The 8,004-nt window shown below is 44.1% G+C and overlaps 1 pseudogene; it reads left to right on the top strand.

Moving 5' to 3' along the window:
* The first annotated feature begins 6,288 nt into the window (after positions 1-6,288).
* LOC119034508 (transcription factor BTF3 homolog 4-like) lies at positions 6,289-6,765 on the top strand (annotated as a pseudogene).
* The last annotated feature ends 1,239 nt before the right edge of the window (positions 6,766-8,004 follow it).

Below are 8,004 nucleotides of genomic sequence, written 5' to 3' on the forward strand. Positions count from 1 at the left end.
AGAAAACCACACAGACCATAAGTGTAAGCTCCAAGACACCATTAAGTGAACATATACAGCTAGCACCAGGTCAAAAACAGAACTTTTCCTACCCTCCACATACTGCCTTTTGCAACCTTAACTGGTAAAACTCAAATACTTTTACAGAACAGAAAGTGAGAGGAAAATGTACCCCAAGTAACAGAAAGCAGAAGTGAAAGCTAAAAAACGTCCAATAAGAGGAAGAGTCTAATATATCCTAAATTAAACCATAGCAGGCCAGAGACTAGTAGAGGCAAGAGTAATTCCCATTTCATAGCTCGGCCAACTAAGAGAAGACCGCTCATGTTCCCGACTGTACATTGGAGCTTTGCATCAGCAGAGGGCAGCTGCCTAAAAAGTAGCCAGACTGTGAGATGCCAACACTTCCTGCTTATGTGTGAACTTTTCTGACTGCTGCCCAGAGCAATGGATAGTAAACACTTCTTCCTTATGTGCACCTATCCTAGAACTGACCCCACTTCACCTTTTCCCTTATCTATACCCAATGCAAATTCTTTCAAAAGAACTTCCACCTTTTCCCCCAAAACCGTAATGTCTTCAGCTCCAGGGCAGTGCGTCCCAGGAGCTGCCCTGGTCTCCTGCATCCAGTGCTGTTGCCGGTGGTTCAGGCTATGTGTCCCAGGGCCCAGTCCCTTGTCCTGCTAGCATGTAGCACAATAAACTCTTTCAGAAAAGCTTTTTGGCTGTGAAAGTTTTTAACATTTCCTGTGAGACAAAGTCTTGCTCCTGCCCCCTCCTCCCTGAATCTATCCAGCCAACCAGATCCAGGGGCCGTGACACCCCAGGGTCAGAGGCTCCGCTCACAGCAGGTTCTGAGGCTCAAGGGGAAGCAGGGCTTGGGCTCTGGGCTGCTCTCTGGGTTCCCTAGAAAGAGTGAGGAGGAACCTCCTGTACCGGCACTGGCCTATTCGTGCAGGAAACCTGCGAAGATGGCGTGGAGAGGAACCCAGGCGAGGGTGAAGACAGGAAAAGGGCATTTCCATCACACGCAGCACTTTCCTCGTGCACATACAGCTCAGGCACTGACTGAGCAGCTAGGGGACATGCTGCGGAAGCTACAAAGACAGTGAAGTACTTACTTTTTCTTCATACTCTTTAAAAAAGGGTTTCACTTACTATCATCAATAAAATAGTAAACAATCATTTGGAGATTAAAAGTATCAACATAGGAAAAAGTATTCATTAGATCGGCCTTCAGAACCGGGCAGAAAACAGAAAACAAATCTGCAGGCCACGAGGCCTAAAGCACGATAACATGGGCTGTGGACTTAGAAGGGGGCTTAGAAGGGGGCTCAGGGGGCTCGCTGGTGACCAGACATTCTACCCACTTGCTCTACAAGTGCAGAAGGAGCACCCACTGTGCAAAGCCGGCAGCCTCAGGCCCAAGACTAATATTTCACTTGCCTATTTCTAGCCTCAAGCATTGTTTCTTTAAATATTTCTATGTGGAAAATGCCCACGACGCATTTTTTTGGACCCTGAAAAACAGGAAGTTGAGAAATGACTTCTCTATCATGCTATAAAGTTAGTACCAGACATCTGAAATCAAGCCTCACTGTGGTTCATTTAACAAACCTTCACTCATTTAATAAAACCATATCCTATTCGTGGAAGAAATAAAGCAGATACATTTGCCATTTTTTCTCCTCCAGCTGTTCAACAGCTCTTAAGAGAGCCCACCCTGCACTTGGAAATCCCCTGCCACTCTTCACCCGGTGGATCAGAAATAGGTCTCCCTTTCCTACCAGCAAGAAGCTGCCCCTCCCCGCTCCCCTCTGCCTGCGTGCAAATCCTGCCCAGCACATGATTTCATGACCACCTGGGACAGGCGCCTCTACACCTGCTCGTAAAAGTGGCGTTTCTCCGCCAAAGGGAAACAAAGGAGGCCCTGGTTGTCTTAGGTTGAATGTAGAGACTCTGAGAGCAGCATCCAGGCTCCATTTAGTAACTGTGCTCTCTGGCAAGTGACCTAATGTCTTGATACCTCAGTGTCCCCACTTGTAAAATGGGGATAATAATACTCCCAACCACTATGGGGTGGTGGGAAGAATATATGAGCTTTATGTTTTTTCTTTATCTTCACCCGAGGTCATGCTTATTGATTTTAGAGAGGGGATGGGAGGGAGAGAGAAGGGGAGAGGAACCTCAGTGTGAGAGAGAAATATTGATCCCTTGCATCTCACACTGGGAACTAAACCTGCAACCCAGGTACGTGTCCTGACTGGGAATCAAACCATGACATTTGTGGTTTACAAGACGACACTCTAACCAACGGAGCCACACCGGCAGGCTTATATGTATTTTATCAAAGTGCTTAGCACAGATCCTAAAACACAGTAACAAATAACACTGAATAAATTAATTGTACTGAATTTTTCAAAACGAGTGTCATACCAATTACAGTGAATGCAGCCACCTGTGCCTAATATTTCCCTTTTTTTTCTGAAAAAGTGCACCTGGTACTCGGTCTCAGTGGCTACACGTTACTGTGTATACCCAGCGACCTCAGTGTCCCAGTGCCTCGAGGACAACCCTTCACGCGTCTCACAAGAGCTCAGTCCCAGGGCCCAACCTCTGCGCCAGGCCATTTGAAGCTCCCCTCAGCCTTGCCTCCTGACCACCACCCCCCACTGAGCTGGGCAGGCCGTGCCTGTGTGTGCACCAGAGAGCTCTACGGTGTCTGAGCAGACGGAGAGGGCCGGCAGAGCAGAAAGAGCATGTGTTCCGCCATTCTGCCACCTCGGCCCCATCCCTTCAGGCATGTCTTACCTTTGCACACCTGTTACGTTCCTGTTTTCTGCTCTCCCTTAGTTGTGAGCTTCAGATGTGATGTCTTATGTTTTAATGACTTAATAATGGCTACCTGCTACTTAGCACTCACCACAGGCCAGGTATCTCAGTTAGGCCTTGTCAGAATTATGAGACAGGGCCCTGGCTGGTGTAAGTCAGTGGACTGAGTGCGGGCCTGCGAACCAAAGGGTCACCGGTTCAATTCCCAGTCAGGGCACATGCCTGGGTTGCAGGCCAGGTCCCCAGTTGGGGGCACATGAGAGGTAACCACACACTGATGTTTCTCTCCCTTTCTCCTTCCCTTCCCCCCTCTCTAAAAAATAAAATTAATCATAATCTTAGAAAAAAATTATGAGGTAGGAACTATTACTTTACTTCACAGAGGAGGAAACTAAGGCATAAAAAATTTCTATCACTTGCCCAAGATGACACTAGACTCTGGTGGCACCAGGATTTCAACTCAGGTCTAACCCTTTCTTTCATATTTAAGAAATAAATATATAAATACATAAATAAATAAATAAATAAATAAATAAATACATTTATTTTAGACAGGGTGGGGAGGGAAGAGAAAGAGGGGGAGAGAAACATTAATTGGTGGCCTCTCACACACCCCCAAATGGAGATCTGGCCAAAAACCAAGCATGTGCCCTGACTGGGATCAAAATGGTGACCTTTCAGTTGGTGGCTGGAGCTCCGTGCACGGAGCCACACCAGCCAGGGCTTAGGTCCAATCCTGTTGATAAAAGAACTTCCAGACTAAGAAGTCTTAGAAGAGGGCAAAACCGAAGACAACTGCTAGAAAGCAACATCTCAATGGATTGAAAAAATGCTCCAAAACATGGCAGTTATGCAGCTTACTTTATACAATAGAATCAAAGGAGGAAACAAGGGAGGTTACATTAAATTCATCGGCGAGCAGGAGAAAGCAAAGCAGGGAAATCCTCTAGGATTGGATAAAAAGCTGAACAGAGAGACACATCCTTCTTTTACATTGGCCGGTCCAGGATACTGAATCATTGCCATTTACAGCACAGAGAGATGGTATGTGGACAAGATAACGATGTGGTCTCGTGCTCTGGTGCGGGTGGCTGTAACTTCAAGGGTTCTGGAAAAGATTACTCTGACGTTTCCAAGGTATGTTATCTTACATGTACACAGACAACAGACAACTTCAAAGGTAAAGGTTGACCTTTGTCAATAAAGCAACAGGCCTAGCATGCGACTTCCCATCACGATATGTTCAGACCACCTGTGTGTTTTTATGGGGGGGGTCTCTGGGTTCATAGGGCCCACCACGTGGGCCTCCCCTGAGTTTGTCAGGCGTAGTACTTGGCCCACTGGTCCAATTCTATATTATTATTAATATAGCTCTGCTATATTGAGCTTTCTATAGTCTGCTTTTAATTTTTAAATTAGGTGAATAAAACATTTTAAAATGCTCTAAAAACCTATAAGCACCTCAAAACCAAAGAAACTTTCCCCCTATGCAGCCCAGATAGAAAACAAAGGCCACCACCTGCTGTGGAATCAAATCAAATGGGAAGGCATCATTCCAGAGGGAGAGAAGGGCAGGGCCCTGTCTGAAGTCAGGCCGAGTCTTCTTCTAACACGAACACCACCAGAGTCTAAGAAATGCGGCTGGAAATATGTCAGTGAGCTCACATGCTCGAACATCTCAGGGCAGGTGAAAAGCTGCACTGATGACCGGTGCTGATGGCTTAGTTCCATTACGTGAACGAAATGTCATTGTTTCCTGGCTGAGATGCACAGTTAAGTGTGGCAAAGAGTGCAAGTTGCTTTGCTAACTTCATTCTCCCTTTCTTACTTACAGAACACTTGTTTTATTGCAGGTGGCAATGTGCCCAGCTAAGAGACAATATTTCCCAGACTTCCTTGCAGCCAAGTGTGGCTTTATATTGCTGGGTGGTGCTTCTTGGAAAGTCTCTTAAAGGGGCTAACTCGGCAAGGTTATTCTTACCCCACCCCCTTCTCCTTCATTCTGGGAACAGTTTTGATTAGACTGAGGTGAGACTGAGGCTACGTGTTAAGGCTGTGAAGCAGAAGGTTGGGAACGTGGGCTCCTGCTGGCATGAAGTCACCACACAGGTCCTAGACCGCCTACTCCACACAGGCCGCTAACTGGTACACACTAGCAGAGGCAAAGGCCCTCGGCCCAACTTTACTGGACTACCTCTCAAAACTGTCACAATTTAGTAATATCCCATGAGATTCCTCTTCAGGGCCGACTAGCTTACTTACGTAAAATAACTGAAAGCAACCAGGTCTTGTGCTTAAGAATGAAAGAAAACCTAAAATGCAGTTCTAATCTGTTCAGAAGGGCAAAGCTCTAGAAATGATTAGAGTGTTGACAAATAACGTTTCCTTTTAAGGAACATTTTTGCTTTAGAGGAAAAATGACACCCAAATCCTTTACTTGAATCGCACTTGCATGGCGGCTGAATGTCATCTTCCGATGGAGTAGAAACTCCAACCCCAACTGGAAACTGGCAAGTCACACAAGCCACATCATGCAGGAGACCAATATGTGTAAGAAGAGTATGCTGAAGTTAGAAATATGCCATCCTAGAAAATGTAGGCAGCAAGAAGAGGAAAATATTTCAGACTAGAGCAAGAAAGCCCATCACTTGAGAAAGAACACACTGATGCTTCTCCAAATTGCAAAAGGGTTCAGAGCATGAACTTGCTATATTTTCCTTGCATTTCTCACTCTGGCATTATCTTGATCTTCACTGAGTAGAAGCCAAGTCTGTGTTGTTCACCACTCTACCCCCAGGAACTACAACGCTCAACAAATACTAACAACTCATCTTAACTGCCTACTGTACTGGCCTACCTGGCTCTAACCTTGTCCCCTCTCCAACTACCTTTCATCCCCCTGTAGCCACACTGGGCCTTAAAAATACACAACTTACTGCACCTTTTCCTTCTCTTCCCTCCCATTATATCCCAGTAGTTAAGTCACTGATGGAGTTCCTTCACTACCGGGTCCTGGCCCTCTACACTTCTGCATCTATCAGTAGTTCATAAGATCCGGGAGGCCAAGGACCCTCTTTCCTCAATGCATGGCACTTAAAAAATTCCATCACATCACTGAGGTGCCATACCACATGGCAAATACTTTCTGCACTTGACATACACACACCTGTTTAAATGATTAAACTAATGGATTCTATTGTACAAGCCAATATTGAGCATGAAGCACTTTTCCTTTCCCAAGCTGGGAGGAGGCATAGCTAAAACTGAAGAATCCTTGATACACAGGCACTCTTGCGTAGGCAAGAGTATTTCTAGTGTTTGGATATATTTACTAACATAGAAAAGACTCACGAGTGTAAGAAACATCCCATTGCAAGAAAAGCTTTTTTGGAGGTATCTTGCTCTTGCTGCGTGCTGGCATGTGAAGACGCTCCCTGCTTTGGATTTCCCAAGAGCATGAATCAAGAAAAGTTAGCCAAACTTCAGGCTCAGGTCTGGCTAGGGGGCAAGGGTTACAGCTCGCAGAAAAAAAAGGCAGTGCATAGAACAGCCACAGCTGATGACAAAAAACTTCAGAGTTCTCTAAAAAACTGGCTGTGGATAACGTAGCTGGTATTGAAGAGGCAAACATGATTAAAGATGATGGAACAGTTATTCATTTTAACAATCCCAAAGTCCAAGCTTCCCTTTCTGCCAATGCCTTTGAATTACCAATCACGCAAAAGTCAGACCAATCACAGAAATGCTTCCTGGAATATTAAGTCGGTTTTTGGTGCTGACAGACTAACAAGTCTTAGGAAGTTAGCTGAACAGTTTCCTCGGCAAGTGCTGAATAGCAAAGCACCAAAACCAGAAGACATTGATGATGAGGAGGAGGATGTTCCAGATCTTGTAGAACATTTGGATGAGGCATCAAACTATGAAGCTAACTAAAATTTTTTCCTGGTTTTTGCAAGCTGGCATGGATTAGACTTAACATCAGCTATGTGGTTCCAAAGTTTTACAGACACGGAGAGTATCAACTGTTACTAGTTGGTAATATAAATATTTTGTATATTAACAATGCTCTTTGTTCAGCATTTTTCGGTCATTTGATTTTGCATTTTGCAAAAATCAAATCTCCCAGGATCTACTCTTTTAGTCAAAATAAGAAGTATTGGCGCAGCTTAAGGGTATTTTGATTCTTGATTCTTTTTTGTTTGGGATATTTTTGGTGTGTGTATGTTTATATGTGTGTGTGGGTATGAGTAAATACAGTGGAGAGCAAATTGGAAAACAGTTCTATTTATCCTCCTCCTTCCCCCAGTAGAAATAAAACAAATCTTTACATTTGTTCCTTTAAATTTTTTTCTAACGCATAAAATTAAATGAATTAATCTTGGATTTCAAATCTGAAGAGATTTGACTCTTGAACATTTGGTTTTCATTTGCTTGGTTAACACATTTTTCATACATTTCTCTGGGTTTAAAATGTCTAATTTTCACCAGCTTCCTGCTGGTGAAATAGGTAGCATATCTTTGGTGCAGTTGCCTTGGATTCATTTACCTAGTCAGACCCAGAAGAAATTTCTTTCTAAATGCCTTTTTCCCTCTCCTTTTGACCTCCACATGGCCTGGCTCGGCCCATCTTTAGTAATGCTCTTCATCATCTTATACCTAGCCTCAGTAGAAAGTTCTCCATAGAGTTAAGTGCCTAATCCCTCTTTCTGGGGAATGTGTTCCCTTAAGAAATAACACTTCATCTTCAACTATTTCCCCCTTGATTTTACAGTTTGATAGATTTCAAACTGGAATAGCTAGCATGTGCTTGCTAAATAATTTTATGCCAGCCTTATCCTGTATGTATCCTAGCTGTTCTTCATAGCAGGTGCAAAAATGCCTTATTTATTTATTTTTTTAGCAAGGTTGGAGTCGGGAATGTCCTTTTGAATCAGAAAAAAAAAAAAAGTCATATACTCATCCCCCAGCACCAAAGGACATTCTGGGAAGTTATTGGCCCAAGGATTTTTTCAACCACTCTCCTACTCTGGCCTTGAGCCTACCTCGAGAGTGGGTCTTATTATTATTGCTGCTCGCAGCATCCTCCTGCATGTTTACTAGAGTAATGCTTTGGGGAGAACACTGGTAAAACACAGTATTTAATTTTCGCCTCCTTTCAGAGGACTTGGAGGT

Source organism: Artibeus jamaicensis, unplaced genomic scaffold (genome assembly GCF_021234435.1).
Source record: "Artibeus jamaicensis isolate MK-2021 breed Jamaican fruit bat unplaced genomic scaffold, CSHL_Jam_final contig_384, whole genome shotgun sequence".
Classification (NCBI taxonomy): Eukaryota; Metazoa; Chordata; class Mammalia; order Chiroptera; family Phyllostomidae; genus Artibeus; species Artibeus jamaicensis.